The following is a 19,413-nucleotide window of genomic DNA, read 5'->3' as shown; positions in this document are numbered from 1 at the left end:
AAAATAAAAATCTCATCCGTAGAACAACATAAAGTAGAAGGTACCTAAGTGTAAATCTTAGCAAATGATGAACAAAACTCCCACAGAAGAAATTATGAAGTCCAAATGTAAATACAGATGAGTTTGACATCAAAATTTGTACTATCCTGGGGCACCTAGGTGGCTCAGTGAGTTAAAACCTCTGCCTTCGGCTCAGGTCATGATCTCAGGGTCCTGGGATCGAGTCCCACATCAGGCTCTCTGCTTGGCAGGGAGCCTGCTTCCTCCTCTCTCTCTCTGACTGCCTTTCTGCCTACTTGTGATCTCTCTCTGTCAAATAAATAAATAAAATCTTAATAAATAAATAAAATAAATAAATAAATAAAATAAATAAAATAAAATAAATAAAAAAAAATTTGTACTATCCTGGGATCTTAGAATTAGAAAATGTCTTTTACAAAATCAAGCTGCATGCCTTGAACAAGTCTATAATATAGGTTTTTGAGGCTAGTTTCAAAACATTTTAATTGTGTTTGCTGCTAGAAAATCAAGTATGTGCTAAGATTGAAAAAAAGTAGTACTCCAAAGGTAACAGGTTACATATTGTCTAATTATAGTGAATATACAAATGTAAATAAGAAGTATGTTAGTTAATTTATAAGTGGCATGGCTAAAGGATCTTAAAAGCAGCCCAGGGGCGCCTGCGTAGCTCAGTTGTCTAAGTGTCTGACTTCTGTTCAGGTCATGATCTTGGGTCCTGGGATCGAGCCCCAAGTCACCAGGCTCCCTGCTCAGCAGAGACTCTGATTCTCCCTCTGCCTTTCTTCTGCCCTTCCCCCATCCCCATTGGTGCTCTCTCACACGCACGTTCTCTGTCAAATCAATGAATAAAATCTTAAAAAAAAAAAACAAAAAAAAAACAGCCCAAAGACTGCAATACATTTCCTGCTGACAGGCAAGCCCACAGGCGCTAATTTCAGTTGTCTTTCAGACTCGATTTCAGCAAATTCCTAGATCAAACTGACATCTCTCGCGATGCTGGGTTTATCTCCAGCATAAAAGTAGTGTGTCTGCAATTCTTAACTCCTTGTTTTAATGTGTTTTTTTTTTTTTCTGTGTGTGTTTGTGTGTGTGTGTGTGTTTTAATGAAACTCCAAAACCATAGATTTTCCCAGGTTTTGCCTGCTGTGGGGTTGGCTACAGAGCCTTCTCTCAAAAACAAACAAACAAACAAACAAACAAACAAAACACTGTCTCCAAATTGAATTCCACACTTAATGAACAAAACTTCACCGGTCCTAAGTACTTAGGTGTTAGCTACGATTTTCACAGAAAATATATAGAGTGGCTGTTATGCATTGGTTTAAAAGGACATGGTCCAAAGGGAGCCAGTTTGGAGGGGACAAGACTTCGGATGGGTCATTTCACTCCAGGTCAACAAATTTTTGCGGAGTGCTTCCTGAAGGAACGCAATGAGAAATTCTTCACCTCTGCTGAGTGTCATTTTAAACTACATTATCTTAGAATCACCATTGATTTTTGCTCATTTAATTATTTGTTTAAATCTTTATGTGTTCACATTTCATTGAAACCAAAGTATGCTTGTTTGTAAAATGACATTTTGCTACAGAAAGAACCTGTGCGTACAGAATTGTGACTTTTTCTTGAATAGGCGTTACGCCCGACATGGGGCTTGAATTCATGACCCCGAGATTAAAAGTCACATGCTCTATCAACTGAGCCAGCCAGGTACCCTGGAACTGTGATATTCTTAAGTCAAACGTCGACTTGGACTAAAATCATGCATTCTGGAGTTCAAATATCTAAAGTCAAGTCAATTCCAATATTGCCATTCATATTTTCCCCCCTCTGGATGATTAAGATAGAACTCTGGGCTCAGCTAATGGAAGCTTTGGGGGTGATTGAAGGACAGAAAATCCCATGAGGCTCCTTCACCAACAGGACTTGCTGAAGTCTGCAAACCATTCCCCTAAGAGATCTTTCCTGAGAAAATGTCTCCTCATTCTCTATTCCTGCTATCACTTACACAATTTTTCATCCAAATAAAGAGAAATAAATGTCCTATTTAACTGGCTAATCTCAAACAATAAGGAACAATAGCAACTGAAAGAAATGAACTATAAAGAAAAAAACAACAAATACATAAGTGGTCTTAGACCATTGACATCTCCAGTTTTCAACAGTCCATTAAATGTTTTAATGAAAATCAAGAACCTTTTCATTGCATATGGGGTTTCTATAGTTTTATATACTTGCAATTCTAACAAAAACAAAATTCATGATTTTGGACTAAAATTTAATATAAATTAGAAAACAAAGTTTGTATGGATATACATTTATTTATATATATGAACATTAATGCAGCTCTTCACACCAAGGGATCATGAACATTTAATGTGTGTTAGGCCAGGGGATTTTCAAATTATTTAAAACCAGTTTTGCACAACTTTGAAAAGAATAGTCTTTATAGTGTGCTTCTTATTTTTTGTGAAGAGAACAAATTCACTCTTCACCATTATGGCATCTAAATTTTTGAACAAAGAAGTCTCTCAAACACTAACTCTTTTAAAAAATGTTCAGAATGGCTAATACTCAAAATACTCCAAAAAGAGTTGGGATAATTGACTTCTGTATTTGCATAAATGACTTTTTATGATTCCTTTGACATCATCCCCTGGTAATGTCTTAATGTGCTTCTTCCCTAAATAATAAATTGATGTTTATTAGGGTCTGTAATCAAAGGAGCGAGACTGATACAAAGTGAAGGTCAAGCAAAGCTTTATTTCGCGCCAAGCATCGAGAATCAAACTGACAAGTCAGCGTCGTCTCTTGCAAAGAGGTGAACCCTCCCAGCCTCACAAACTAACTTTTATAGAGGTAGTTTAGCCGGGCTATACACAGGTGGCCAATGAGATTGCAATACACAGAGAAAACTGCACAATCATGCTAAGTCTGCCACACACAAAAAAAACTGCTAGGTAACACGGGTGGCCAACTGAATTTCAATTTACCCTAGTAGATATATGCGCACCCCACTGATTGGATGTCTTCACCTGGCCTGACCCACCCTTGTATCTAGGCTTTGCAAGTAAGTTCCTCTGGGAGGGGCAGGGTCAATCTAATTGTACTGCATAGGGTCAATCTAAGTTTACTGCAACAAAATGGCTCCCTCTGATTATGTAGGCCCTTACAATGTTGACTTGTACAAGAGTTCCTTAGTTGCAAATACTCTTGCTCAAAATCTACAAAAGATATAATGGTTTACTAATTTTCTTTTTATGTTCAGTTTTCCTAATCATGTAAATATTATTTTTTAATGGAAGTATAGTTGACATATAGCGTTGTATTAGTTTCAGGTGTACGACATATTTCAATATTTGTATATATTGTGGAATGATTACCACAATAAGTCTAGTTAACATCAATCACCATATATAGTTACAAAATATTTTTCTTATGATGACAACTTTTAAGATTTGCTCTCTTAGCAATGTTCAAATACGCAATACAGTATTGCTAACTGTAGTCATCATTGTGTACATTACTTTCCCATGACTTATTTACCTTAGAATTGGAAGTTTGTACATTTTGACCCCCTTGACCCATTTCACCATCACCCACTCCCACCTCTGACAGCCACTAGTTTGTTCTATCAAGGAGCTTGGGGTTTTGTTTGTTTGTTTGGGGACTTTAGGTCTTATTGTATAGATTCCATATATAAATAAGATCATATGGTATTTGTCTGTCTCTGTGTGACTTATTTTGCTCAGCACAGTGCATTTAAGGTCTCCATGTCATTAGAAATGGCAAGATTTCATTCTTTTTTATAGCCAAAAATATCCCATTATATACATATATACTGCATCCTTATCCAATCATCTATCAATGGACAGTTAGACGGCTTCCATATCTTGGCTATTATTAATAATGCTGCAATGAACATAGGGGAGCATATATGTTTTGAATTGATGTTTTTGTTTCCTTTGGATAACATCCAGCAGTGGAATTTGTAGATCAGAAGTTAGTTCTATTTTTATTTTTTTAAGATTTTTATTATTTCTTTGTTTGTTTGTTTGTTTAGAGAATACAAGCACAGGGAGGGGCAGAGGCAGAGAGAGAAAAATCTCAAGCAGACTCATGCTGAGGATGGAGCCCAGTGTGGGACTCAATCTCACGACCCTGAGATCATGATCTGAGCCAAAACCATGAGTCAGACACTTAACTGAATGAGCCACCCAGGTGAACCCTGTTTTTAATTTTTTGAGAAATCATATGGTTTTCCATAGTGGCTGCACCAATTTCCCACCAACAGTGCACAAGTGTTTCCTTTGCTACACATCCCGCTAGCACTTTTTTCTTATCATTTTGATGACAGCCATTCTGACAGGTGTGAGGGGGGATCTCACTGCACTTTTGATTTCTCGTCCCTGATGATCACTGATATTGAGCATCTTTTCATGTTATCTGTCAGCCATCTCTCGGTCTGCTTTGGAAAAGTGTCTACTCAGAACCTGAATATTATTTTTGAGGCTGTGAAAAGTAAAACTTCTTCTTAAGTAATTTATTATTTCTTCATAGATAACCCATAATGATAATGAGAGCTAAGTGCACATAAATCATGCATACTTAACACATAGAATTGGCCACACTTATATTTACTTTATTGGTTTTATAGTCCTCTGATGTGATTTTTAATTTAGAGAGAATTTTGGTTTTCTCAAGAAAAGAAAGAAATGAGCAATATTCTCTTGCGATCATCTGATACCTATGATCAATTGTATTTTATCTGGTATATGTGACCTTTTTATTACAGCAGCAGGAAAATATTGTAAGGTATTTTCATAAATCTTAAAAATCAGAACATTTGTATGCCAGAAATAGTGACACCGCCCTCCAATGCAGCACAGGCCAGTGGAGTTGGCTGAGGTTTGGAACCATCACAATGATACGGAACTCATTCAAAGGGGAGCATATTAGTATCTGAAATATTAGTTGAAAACTATTACAATCAAATTGAAGTTATATTAAAAAGCGATGGACTACTATATATCTAGGTGTTTCTGAAGCAGATGAATCTTGTGAAAATTCAGGAGAGAATCTTCACAGAATCTTCTCATGAAGAATGTGAAAAAAGGTTTCATTCATGTTATCTTAAAAAATGGTGCTTTATCTCAGTACTCTTGTATTTTAAGGACCATTTATGAATCCTCTCATGTCTGTGCAGAATTATAGTAATGTAAACCTGGGATTTTTTTAAAAAATAAAATGCTAAAGCCATAATAATATTAACAAAGACATTAACAATTCTAGTTTTAAAACATGATAGTCTGGGGGTGCCTGGGTGGCTCAGTGGGTTAAGCCTCTGCCTTCAGCTCAGGTCATGATCTCAAGATCCTGAGATCGAGCCTCTGAGATCGGGCTCTCTGCTCAGAAGGGAGCCTGTTTCCCCTCTCTCTCTCTCTGTCTGCCTCTCTGCCTACTTGTGATCTCTCTCTCTGGCAAATAAATAAATAAAATCTTAAAAAAAAAAAAAGTCTGTAATTTGGTCAAGCTAAAATGGTCTAATAAAACCTAAGGACAGGCATTCTTATTTTAATGACAGCGTTTTTTGCATAACAACAGTATGGAGACCAGCATAAGAGTAAATATATAAATAAATTCCGATGGATAAGCTGAGATGGAAATTGAGAAATATAAAATAAATAGAATATGAGCTTTGTGAAAAGAGGGTTTGTCACATCACTTAAAATGTGGAGTAATGGTACGTTTTGATGATATTAAGAAAAAAATGTTTTTAATAAGTAGATATCTCTAATAAAAACAGCAAAAATGTGTTAACGGAATATCAAACATTCTGAAATGATAACAACAATTTTACTTTGCTTAGCTGCCTGGAACAAAGTGGTAAGGTATGGTATGGGGTATGTCCACCATCTCCTAACAGGAGACTAGTGGTCAGTTTCCTAAGACTGCACCCCGGATTCACATCTGTACTCTCCAGTTGTTTGGGTTTCACAATCTTTATGTGACTGGCCAGCAACTAAGAAAATCAATTCAAAAACAGAAATCAATTTTTTGATATACGGAAAGGACTGTTTCCAAAATGTATGCTGCTTCAGTGATTGTGAGTTAATTGATCTTTTTATCCACTGTGAAAAAAAAAAAAAAAAACAGACTAACTCCATGCTTTTCTCTAAGGATGCTATGAGAAGTATTCTTCTCTCTTTGTAAGTTCATATTTTAAGCCAATTTTCTGGGGAAAAAAAATTAAGTATGAAACCTCCATCAATTCAATTATATAGTTAATTTTCTCCATAATTTCATTCAAATCTAAACTTTAGATGTGGAGGCCCGAGAAAAATCAAGGCCATCCCACCTCAGGTTTAGCCTTAGTATAAGTACAGTCATCCTGAGATGTGTCACAGGGGTGATGTCACATCAACCCCTGTGCGCAAGGGCTGAACTTTCCTTACTTTACTTTAGTTCCAGGAAGCCCCACCCTACTTTAGTTCCAGGAAGCCTCACCCTGCTTTGGTTCTGGAGACCCCCACCCTGCTTTAGTAACAGAAACCCATAAATACCCCTGCCTTAACTGAGCTCGGGGTCCAAGTCCCTACTCTGCTGTGTCGGGTATACGTGGGCCCAAGCTTAAGCTTGTCAAATAAACCCTCGTGTGATTGCATCAGTGCTTGGCTCCTTGGTGGTCTCTCAGATGTGAGAACTCGGGCACAACATAGAAATATTCTTCTCACAAGGTGTTTTTAAGGCGAAATTTCAAAGAAAAAATTGGGGGAGAACAAACTAACCACAAGAACATAAAACTTAGATTTTTAGATTTTTAGTGTTTTCCCTCACGCTGCTTTTGTGGAAAGGAATGAAATAGAGGTGGTAGAGTGTTGTTTTTCTATTGAGAGTTTGGGTGTGAGATTTATATATTTGTTTCCTTCTTTTGAGCAGTTGCAATAGAAGGAAAGCTATTGGAAAAAAAAACTCTGTGCAGGGTTTCATGGGCAAGAATTTAATCTGAGTACCAGATAGCATCAGGCTTGCAAGTGTCTGACATCTCTGCCCCAGGCTCTTCGCGTAAGTAATCTTCCCTTTCCGTTTCAATGAAATTTAGCACACAGCCTTACACGCCCCTTATTATGAAAGGGAGGAGGGGTAAATGAAAAGTGTTTTCCCACCTAATTAGATGCCAAAGGTGAAATCACCAAAATAAAACGAATCCTGACTTCCATGCAGAAAAAAATGACATATTTTACAGGTACATTTTGTGATATTTAGACTCCCATTCTTCATAAATTTAACACTGTACGTGCAAATCATCAATTGGGATTGTTTACTTTTCTGTGAATTATCTAAGTTCTGTGAATTTTCTCATATAAAAATATGTGAAAATAGCAGTACTGGAATTTTATCTTTAATAATATTTGTGGGAAAAAAATACTTAAATACCCCGATCTCTTAAGAGGGAGGAAATAACACGATGGAAATGGATTCAGAGCCATATATAAAATGCATGAATGGCTTTCAGAAATGACTCTAACTAAATATTTCTGACATTTTAAATGGGGCCCTTAGACAGAAACTGTTCTTTGCCTGCAAAGACAAGAATTTCTCTGATATTTGTTTTAAAACACTTTTTACTGGTTTATTTCAACAGCAGGTTAAAGTTTTCTAAGAATCATCTTTTCAGCTAATGATGTAACCTAGTTAATTATTTGTTAACAGCTTCGATTGTTTATTAAGACACCTACTAAAAGGGTTTCTGAACCCAATTTCAACGCAACAAGCAGTTCATGGACACTAGCTTGGTGTCCTACAATTTAAATCAATTCTGACCCTTTCTACACAGAGATGGCATCCAACCCCACAGGTGAAGGGCTCATTCCTGCAAGACTGTCCCCTCCTACCACTTTGGATTCCCAGCCCCAAAAGAGACAGAATGGCTACGGTTTAGAGATACCCAAGACGTCCTCCTCGAGTTCAATTAATTTGCTAGAGTAAATCCCAGAACTCAGAGAAAGATTCTACTTACTAGATTACTGGTCTATTATAAAAGGCTAGAACTCAGGAACAGCCAGCTGAAAGAGGTGCACAGGGCAAGGTCTGGGGAAAGGACATGCAGCTCCCATGGCCTTTCTGAACATGCCACTCCCCCCAGAACTCCACATGTTCACCAACCAGGAAACTCTCTGAATTCATCCTTTTTTATGGAGGTTTTATTACATAGATATGATTGATTCCATTGATTGACTAACTGGAGGTGATTGATTCAATATCCAGCCCCTTTCCCCTCCCCTGATGTCAGGGGGTTGGGATTGAAGGTTCCAACCAGTAACCACTTGGTTGGTTCTCTAGGTAAGCAGCCCCCATCCTTAGGGGCAAAAGTCACCTCATTATCATATCAAAAGGCATACTTAAAGGCTCTCAAACTTTAGGACAGTCCAAGGGTTTTGGGAGATCTCCTCTTCCAAGGCGATTCCAGTTTGGGGAACTGTGAGCCAGGGACTGTAGACAAAGACCAAATATATATTCCTGATAAATCACAATATCCCATGGACACATGTTCACACATAAACACCACAGATGTTCCCTCAAAATAATCTGAAACCATCATTTTATTGGTAAGAAAACTGAAGCATAGAAACATTAAGCGACTTGAACTTGCATCTGGATAACTACTAAGAGATTGAAACACAATAAAGTTCTAGTACAATGTTGGCTTCATCGTTCCATGATAAAATATGGCCTACCAATGCAGTCCTTGCTATTTTGGTTAAGCGTCAATTGATAAGTGTCAGTGAGAATAATCACAATAATTTGTTTTATGCTGTTTACCTTTCGTAAGGTAAACATCCTTGAAATGATAATGTAGATTGTCTAATGTCACAGATGGAAAAAAATAAGACAGGGAAAAATTGCCCGAAAAGGAAAGCAAATAACTAAGTATTCAAGTAAGAATTACAACTTAAATCTCTTAAAGAGAAATTTTATTCTGAGCTTTCTATAAAATAGTGTCAATGTCTATAAAATTATTTTTTTAGTATCACCACTGTGTAAGAAACTCATTGGCCAGATTTGCTTTCCATGGATTGTACCATTGTTTTTTATTAAGGCTTCATACAATAATAGATGCAAGGACCATTAAAATAAACATTGCTTCTGTCTCATTAATCTGTTTGATAACTCCTTTTATGCATATCAGACTATGTGACCTTTCTTTAAAAAATGAAATTTTAAGTGCACGAACCATACCAACCCCTTTCACAAATACTGGCATGACATTAATGGAATTAATGGGATTGTTCCATGGTATTATTATCATTTTTCCAGAGTATTCATACAGTCGCACATTAAGACAAGAGGTTACAGAGATCTAAAAATAATAGTCAGCAATCAGTACAAAACCATATTTGGATTCCCAGGTGTAATGCTGCAATATCTTCTGAATCCAATTCCTGAAGGGATAGGACACATTTACAGCAATTAAACAACACTCCCTTTTATCTCATGAAAGGGTGAAAATCTATTTTCGCAATCAGCTGCAATTATTGGTCCATTACCCTATTTTCCCTCTGAGGATTGTTCATGATCTTGGACCTTTAAACACATGAGCTCCCCAACACTTCAGCCTTAAGGGAATAGCCATCCAGGGTAAAGACAGCTCAGTAATGGCCAGTCGTGAAATAAAGATAGCGCTCTCAAGATAGGTTATCTTGGAATATTCAAGCAAATATGTAAAGTTAATAAAACCATTCCGAAAATGCACACCACAAGATAGATGACCAAACGTGGACTGATTATATCACTAGAAGTGGTATTCTGGAAAGTTGTGAGATAAACGGTAAAAATTAAGATTTGATAATCCACGCATAGACAGTATAGGGAAGTGCCCAGCACTCTTGTGGACAGGGGCTGCAGTAGCCTCAAAGTTAAAAGCAGAACTCTACCTGCCAAGAGATTTAGTGAGGAGGTCCGACAGGTAATGACTTCAAGGTGAGATGTGATTAACGTCCTATAAGTGGGGCAAACCATGCTGGACAGTTATAGCCACTTAAATCACTCCTGGCTGGAGTAGCCAGGGAACATTTAATAAAAAAAGGAACATTTCATCTGACTTTTATCCTTTCTGGGGGAATCTCAAAGATATCTGGACAAGTAAAATTTATGCCAATGCATTTTCTGATCCAGGGCAGGGTGGAAAGGCATCCCTAAGACTTGTACACCTCTCTGTTCCAGGCTATTATGAAAAAGTATTGAGACATCAATCTTAAGAAGGTTGCATAGCTACAACTCTCAAGCCAATAGGTTTCTGGTGGTAATAACATGGTATCCTTTGGTGGACAGAGGCCAAAAGATTGCTCTGTCCTCCTCGTATGCTCTATTACTTGACCCACCTTGGGACAAAGGTGAGAATGATTGCTTAGCACCATTTCTTACCTCTAGAAAAAGTGACTACATTTTCATAAAATAAATTGAGCCATCTGGGTGAATGCTGTCTGGGTTCATGTGAGTCATAGCTATTTCCACATTTCCTGAAATGTAATCCCACTGGTTAAAAATTCCCAAGATGGAAAAACAATCCCAGATATCACAGCTATACATTTTGTTTTTACCCAAGAGCTTCCTCTCCAGATATTGATCTAACTGGCTTCTCATGTCTCCCTTGAGCCAGCCGCATTCAAAATCATTACAGGGCACAGTAACAATGGTTTATAGCACACATGAGAAAGCAAGCATTGTTAGGAAGACTGAAAATTCTCTTATTTTCATGGTAATATCCAGCTTGCCCATTTGTTTTACCAAGGAATATTCTGGTGACTCAAAGGTTAGTTAAAGAATCCTTTACAACGTTACTAAAATAAAGACGAAAGAAGATGAGGCCAATCTTGCTTATGTATTTTGTTTATACCAAAGTAAAATACAGATCTCATCAGCAAGACCTTAAAGCTCTAACTTAGAAGTTTTTCCTTACAGTACTCTCCACAATAAATAAGTTTTTACTTCCTTCCTGAACTTAGGTCAGGAAGAAACATATTTTAGATCCTGCTTTAGTCTCTTTCCATCACTGCAGAGTTCAAGTTATTTTTACAACTTTAATTACTAATGTTTATCACATGTAGTACAAAATATTTTGATTTAAATTACATGTTTGAATAATTACATCACTTAATTCAGACATTTTTCTCCACAGTTTATTGTGTTTTGTTTTTTTTTCTATACCCTTTTCAGTACTTTCAAAGGAAACAATGCAAGGGGAGAGAAATAAGGGGCTTATTCAATGATAATCAAGATTTTTCATTACCTTTCCATTTACCTTACCTAACATAATCATTATAACTGAACATCAAAAATTTCCTGAAGTTTCTTCCTCTCATTAACACTGTGTTTTCCCTTTTTCCTATGCAGAAATTCCTATCATTCATTCAAGATTCACCTTAAATTCAAACTCTGTTCAGTATCTTTATAGAAATTAACTACTATGATATCAGAGCATATAATTTTGCCACAATCATAACATTTATCAAAGTTTAATTTGCCACTATCACTGGATTTTTAATTATTCCTACATATCTGCTAATGTTTATTGACACAATTATTCATTTTGTATTGTTTAACCAGTACTATTCATTTTCCCAGATTCTGTAAAGAAGAAAAGATGAGACAGAAATGGATATGGTGCTCATAAATCTTCCTCTTCAACAAGAAAAATTGGACATGTGCATCGGTATCTTTCATATGGAGCTGAGCACTTAAATTAACAAGGGAGACCCAGGTTAAGAGTTATAGGAGCTCATAAACAGGAAAGAAGAAGTATTAGGTGATGGTGAAGAGTACAGGGCACCACAGAGCTAGGAAGTTTGGGGTTCACTCTGACTAATAAAAGAAGTAAGTGAAAGTTTTCAAGAGAAGAGTTAAATGATCAGATCTAGCATTAAGGAAAATTTACCTGATGGTAATGGTTACATTGAATCAGGCAGAATGGCTGGGACGTGGGAGAGCGCTCTCCTACCTGAAATTGAGTGAGAACTTAAATTAGAGAGTGTCAGAAGTAAAGAAGAAGAAACAGATTTAAGATAATTTTAAAGGTAGGCTTAGTTGCACCTAAACACTGACTGATCAGGAGTAGGGGAGGTAGGGGTAGGAATCCGTGGTACCCCCACATCTTGGGAACTGAATGACTGAAAGATTTGGAAAAGGGATCAGACATACAAGAAAAGAAATGTGGGAAAGATGGCAATTTCAGATGGAACACCCAAGAATGAAGATCAGTAAGACATGCCTCTAAATTTCAGGAGTGTGAGCATACTTCCATCATAATAGATGACCACGAATTTAAATTTTACATAGAGAGATGTGAAACCATGCTATAAGGAGACTTTGAATGAGACATATGGAACGAAAGACAAGGTAGACCAAAGATACCCTTCCTGTCAAGCAGAATTATTACAAGGGAATTTATAGCAAGTTACAGTTACCCTGTAACCATACGGGTTAGGGTTTATCCAGGCTGAACTCCTGGATATCAGAGATGCATAATATTGACTTTTGAGAGGTCTTTATAGGCCAGACTTTCCAAACATATTTATGATATTTGATTATTCCTCAATCTGTGCCAAAAATTTTTTGTATGTTGTTACAGGGCAAATTAAGAGGAGTCAATGCATGCTTGAAAATTTCTGCTCCAATATTTGCTTATTTCTTTGCAAAAAATTTCTTTCTTAGCAACATAATATCTTTATGATAACGTTTCTCATAACGATGACTGAGAGGCTAATTATACAAATGGACAGTGGACAGACCATGTATGACAATAGAACTCTGTGTCACAGACTCTACAGAAATCAGCTCAGAAAGCCAACACCAACTCCTGCAACATTCGACCCAGAAAGAGTGGACCCTGGTCACTGACTACCAGCTTTCTTATTCTTCTGACTACTTCCAACTTGCGACCAACCAGAGAAAGCAAATATGTTACCCAGCTGATCATAGGCAATGCCCCACTTCTGGTCAACCTGCCTCCACTTCCCCATGCCAGCCATCCCCAGTTAGAGCATACCTGCCTTTTCTCATTATAAATCTTTCCCATTCCCCTGCTTACCCTTGAATTTCTGCCAAATCCAAGTGATGGTGGCTCTTTGCTCCAGCAAGCTCTGAATAAATAACTTTTTTTGTTTTTTTTGTTTTTGTCTACTTTTTTTTTTTTTAAATTTGGGTGGACTTTGTTTATTTCTGTGCTTTCCTGGAGAAATGATCTGCACTGTTTATCCTTGGCCCCCAACCTTCAAAAAGGGGTAGGACCCATAGAATCTCTTGGTGTCTTGCTGTTCATGGCTTGTCAAGTCTGCACCAACATGGTAAGTCAGCACCAGGTCGGCAATCTGGTCTCTTTGTGTTGAGCTCTTCAACTATTCTCAAGATACTTGCAATATTATAACAGAAGAGACTAGAATAAAGATTGTCTTACCAGTTGAAAAAAAAAGAAAGAGTGAAGATATTGATTTGTTCAATCAAAAGCATCAACAATATTGTCATCCCTCACTTCCCAGTGATATGTAACGCAAATATCACCAATTCCTTTCAAGCCATTTGTTTCATTGCAGTGGATTGTGCCTTTTTCAATATGCCTTTGTATCAGTACCATGAAGACCTTTTGGGCTTCACTGGGTAAAGATAACAATATATCCAAGTAATTATGTTCCATTGGTTCACAAAGGCCCCTCTTATTTTTCCCAGGTCCGCAATCAAGACATAAGAGATCTAAATTTCCTTTGTGATTTGGTTCTGGTACAATATGTAGAAGGTGTCCCACTATGCTGAAAGAAAGAAGCCTATAAAAAGGATGCCTGTTTATTTGGTCTCAGCCTTAGATGAAAAAAGAAATAATGTTGCAAAAAATAAATCACATTTTTACCAATTTTACAGTCCATTATTTAGGTGATGACCTATCTATGGAGAGAAAAAAATCCATTCAGTTTTGATAGAATAAAGACTATTCGGATGTGAGAGCGATCTGGCTGCGACATCTGTCACACCATTGACCACCAAAGGTTGATTCAGCTGATCTGGCTGGCTAGGCAGTTGTCACCGTCCTCCTTCACCGCTCCATGTGTGTCCCTCCCGAAGCTGCGCTCGGTCTAAGAAGATGACCTTCCCGGATAGAGGAGAGGACCAGAGAGGACCTTTATTCCATCAAGGGTATATAAGTAGCTGCACTCCCCTGCTAGGACCTTCAAACAAGCTCTCAAGAACATTTGTATGAGAACATAGGGGAGTCAAATTTCCAAGACTCCAGACACATCCAAATGAGGGGCTTCACGTGGCAGTCTGCCTTTCTAAAAAAAAAAAAAAAAAAAAAAAAAAGGAATAGACACCATTAACACTTCTTCAGCTCTTACAAAAGGACAAGTGGGAGGATTTCTAGGCTTATCTGGATATTGCAGATGTTGGGGGTCAATGATTTTCTGAGGCTGCAATACGTCTCTATGAATTGACTAAGTCCCCAGTAAGAGAACCTCTGCTTCGGGACAAAAACATGGACAGGTCTTCTGGAACCCGAAGAAGTTTCTTCAAAGGTTTCCTAACTACAAAACACTTTTGGTGTCTATTTGTGCATGACTGATTTGGACATGATTTTTGCCCTTTTGGTTTATGGGAACCATCAAAAACTCATCAGTTGGGCACCTGGGTGGCTCAGTTGGTTAAGCCTCTGCCTTCGGCTCAGGTCATGATCTCGGGGTTCTGGAATCGAGCCTCGCATCAGGCTTTCTGCTCAGCGGGGAGCCTGCTTCCTCCTCTCTCTCTACCTGCCTCTCTACCTACTTGTGATCTCTATCTGTCAAATAAATAAATAAAATTAAAAAAAAAAAAAAACTCATCAGTTACTACAGCCTTATCCTTAACTCAGTTGTGAAGCCTTATCCTTCTCATCTTTGGGAAACAGCTGCAGATGAAAAACTGGCTAGTAACTCTCTTGAACTAGTTGTAGGCTCCACACTTGATCCCATGGTTGTCAGACAACTAACTGAGAACATATAACACTTCTCAGCTAGCTAAGTAGCTCTGTAAGATGGTGTTACTTCCTTCCTCCCACATGGCTATTCACCTGGACGATACCCTGAATCCGGTCCCTGCCTGAAGAAGACGAACCTGAGGGTTATTTTTCATCAGTTAGGGAACTTTTGGTACCTCAATCAGGTGAGAATTAGAGATTCTCATTGGGAAACCTGAACTAATATTATCTGTTGATGGATCATACCTCAACATTGAAACTGAAGGTAATCAAGCAGGATGTGCTATCTCTAACTTACGTTGTCCTTTAGAATATAGACCTCTACCTGAGGTAAAAGCAGCCCAGATGGAAGAACTTATTGCACTCGCTAGAGCTTCTCAACCAGCCAGTCTGGAGAGTCCATATACATAGTGACAGCAAGTATGCTTCTGGAAACAACAGGGTTTCTCCTTAGCTGGAGACCCCTTCAAAAGTAAAAATGGTCTGCAATTTAGGGAACATTCATGCACTCCTACTTCTAGAGAGCTGACTATTAGAAAGCTACAGACCCATGTAAATGATAATATGGATGCTAAAAGAAATTCTCTAGCAGATCACTACATCAAATAGGAGTCTTAATCAAGGTTCTTCTTCTTTTTTTAAGAAAGAGAGAGAGAGAGAGAGCATGAGCAGAGGGAGGGGCAGAGGGAGAAGGAGTAGCAGACTCCCCACTGAGCATGGAGCTTGATTTGGAACTCCATTCCAAGACCCGGGTATCATGACCTGAACTAAAGGCAGAAGATTAACCAACTGATCCCCACAGGTGCTCCTAGCCAAGTTTATTCTATATAAAACCTCGAAGGAAAATCGCTGGAGGGATTCAAAGAGGTCATTACAAAATGCGATGCTTAGTCTTTGACTTTGAAAAAGAAGAATTTAAATAATCTGGTTGCATCCTGTACTCAGATAATTTCTGGCTCTGCCAAGGTAGATGCTTGGTAGTATCAGATGATTTCAAGTGGATATTGGCTAAATTTCTCCATGAAACTACTCATGGTACAGACAGATTGATTGTGATCTTAAGTCAATGTTCGTGGAGAAACTTTAGAAAGACAGCTGAGGTTATTTTCATGGCGTGTGTTACCTGTTGGCAGTGTAACTGTAAAGGAGACAAACACATGGCCAGGAACCAAAGATTCAAGGTCCCTATGTACACCTTCCAGGGGGTTTTTATTCAGGTTCTATTCTCCATGGGAAAATGTGTGTAAATATAAAAATATATTTTAGCAATTATGTAGCTATTTTCAGGATTGGTTGAAAATTTTCATTTCTGAAGACCTATAGTTATTATAGTTACTAAAAAGTTGCTGAATTTTGTTTCCAACCAGAGGCATGCCAACTTTTACATCACGTGAGTGAGACACACTTCATAGGACCCATTAAAAAGAACCCTATGAGACCTAAACACTTTCTCAAAAATGACCTTGCCTTTATTTACCACAATCTTTTGAAAAGGTTGAAGGAACAAGTTACATCCTTACCTTAGAACTGGCAATGCTTTCAGAAACCCCTGAGCTTCCTCCTCCAAAGGAAATCCCATTAGCCTTTACTGCCACATGGCTCAGTTTCTTGGAGTCCCATCGGTTATCTCCCTATGAATTGGTAACTGGAAGGCCAGTGACCTCAGGGATTTCACCTATAATACTAGGGTCTTTCCTGCTACATGAAGACATAGCAAAACACTGCAAGAAACTCATGTACTATACCTGGTCCAATCAACCAACAGCATCATCTTCCTAAAGAGCCTTTTCATAATCTTCAACCACAAGGTTTCATAGACTGGAAGAGACATCAGACAAAAATTTATCTTAAAACTCAATGAAAGTAATCTTTAACACCTTCAAATGGATTCTATCCACTTGCCATTCTCTGTGGGGTTTGAATTTGTTTTAGTTGCTGTATTTTTTTCGTTTTGCTCCCCACCTACAATACCCCCTTCCTTTTGGGTTCTGCCACCTCTCAAATCCTGCTCTATCTCCAGGTTTCATTCCCCTGACCAGTCAGCTCTTGTCTTTTCTCCTATGTTCACTACATCTCTGACTTCTTCAAATCCTAGCCCTGATAGGGCTGCCTAGAGGAGGAGGAGAAGTTGGGACTGAACTCCAGCCTGTCACTCTTAGTCATTCAGTACAATATGGCATTGAAATTCCAGGGAGTCAATCTTTAGGTTCACATATTACAATCAAAGAATCAATTAGGAACTCCACACACCTGGGAGACCATTCCAGTAGGGGATCCCACACCGAAGATTCTCAGAGATCCACTGCCCTCGTTTTACACCACAGGATGAGCCAGGAATCACCGAGATAAAATTGCCATCAAATGAGGCTGCGGGGAGTTACAACTGATGACATTTCCACTTGCACCTCCATGGACCAATGACTTTACACAAATCTATCTATAACCAGAAGAAGAACAAATTATTACGTCCATTTATTTACCCTTACTTGTCATCCAAAAGACACTAATGGAGATCCAACTGTAACCAACTAATGTAAGGCCTTGGTTCTGACCTTGTATAATAAATATCTTTTTTCCTGGGTATCCATGTGCTCCTACCAAATACTATTTCCTTTGTGTCCAAAATGCCTGGACCTGTTTTTCTCAGACCAACACCTCCTGCACTTAGGATAGTATTTCAAGATTTATCTGTACACGGAGACACTGAGTCCATAAATAACCAAGGCTGGAGAATCCAACTCAGACATGAGTTGCAAAATAAGGCTATATTTGATTATTCAGGCACTCTACCTGGGAGAAACACTGATTCATTGTTTATGTGAATGATCAGAGCAGTGTTCCCAGTAGGGGTGTGGGGAATGATACAAATAGGAAAGACTAGGAAATTTACTGCTAACTTTGGCAAATGTTATTGATGATAACCCTTTTAGCCATAGATGGAATATAGATCAGTCTCATCTAGTTGGCAGAAGTCATGATAGATAATTACATTGATCTAGATTTCTTGTTGGCTAGTCATTCATGGTGGCTTCTGTGCCATTGTTGATGTTTTTGTTGTGTTTGGATCAATGAAACGGAGAGGTTAAATAGGCTATACATCACTTTAAGGATAATGCTGTCTGGCTCTCTGCAGTTGATCCTCGTGCCCTATGGGATTTGTTCTCTTGATTGGGGTTTGGCGATTGGGGTTAATGATTCCAAAGCATCTTACAGACAAAGGCATTTGTTCATATTTAAATTTTTTTTATTATGTTATGTTTGTCATCAGACAATACATCATTAGTATTTAATGTAGTGTTCCATGATTCATTGTTTGTATATAACACCCAGTGCTCCTTGCAATATGTGCCCTCCTTAATACCCATCACTGGGCCAACCCATCCCCCCACCACCCTCTCCTCTAAAACCCTCAGTTTCTGAGTCCATAGTCTCTCATAGTTCATCTCCCCCTCTGATACCCCCCTTCATTTTTCCCTTCCTTCTCCTAATCTCTTCCATGCTATTCATCATGTCCCACATATAAGTGAAACCATATGGTAATTGTCTTTCTCTGCTTGACTTATTTCACTCAGCATAATCTCCTCCAGTCCCATCCATATTGATGTAAATGTTGGGTATTCATCCTTTCCTATGGGTAATATTCCATTGTATATATGAACCACATCTTCTTTATCTTTTTGTCTGTTGAAGGGCATCTCGGCTTCTTCCACAATATTTTTGTCATAGTGGTCCTGATGCTGATCTGTTGCATTCTATCCCAGAATCTTAAGTTCTTCTGTGTGGTTCCTCTCTCAACAAGTGATCACCATGATGATGTAACAGCAAAAAGGTCAAGCAAATCTCACGATACAGTTGACTAGTGAGACAACTGGACAGCCCACAAGCAGTAAAGATCTAGATCTCTAGCCTTCCCTGAACTGGTCAGCTGCTTGCAAGCTCAAGAGAGTAACCTTAAGGGGAGGGCTGAGATTTGAATATACAAATGAATATTGGGTTATACCAAGAGACAGTGACTGTTCCTTATATAACACTAGCACTCGGACCCACAATTTCTGCAGCTACCAGCCCAGGAAGCCAAGCCATTCCCCCTCTGAAGCACTTAGAACATTCAGGGCGTGTTTAATATCTGCCAGTTTCCCTACTGTTTCCTTCTATTTCCAACTCAGAGTCAATCATTTCTAGTTAGCTAGCCTCCAGCTATACCATGCCCACACCTCCAATCAGCCTCTCCTTATTTCTCTATGGCTTTCCTATGTCCATCCCTAACTCTGAGTCTCTGCCAAAGGCAGCAGGGGTACCATGGGCCACGCATCTTTTTATGCAATGAATTAGTCTAGACCCTCTGAGAGGCAGGTGACAGAATGGGATCAGATACATAGGAGATTTAAGGGGAGGAA

Source organism: Lontra canadensis, unplaced genomic scaffold, assembly GCF_010015895.1.
Source record: "Lontra canadensis isolate GAN:19392208 unplaced genomic scaffold, GSC_riverotter_1.0 scaffold22, whole genome shotgun sequence".
NCBI classification, from domain to species: domain Eukaryota; kingdom Metazoa; phylum Chordata; class Mammalia; order Carnivora; family Mustelidae; genus Lontra; species Lontra canadensis.
Note: the sequence above shows the minus strand (reverse complement) of the source record.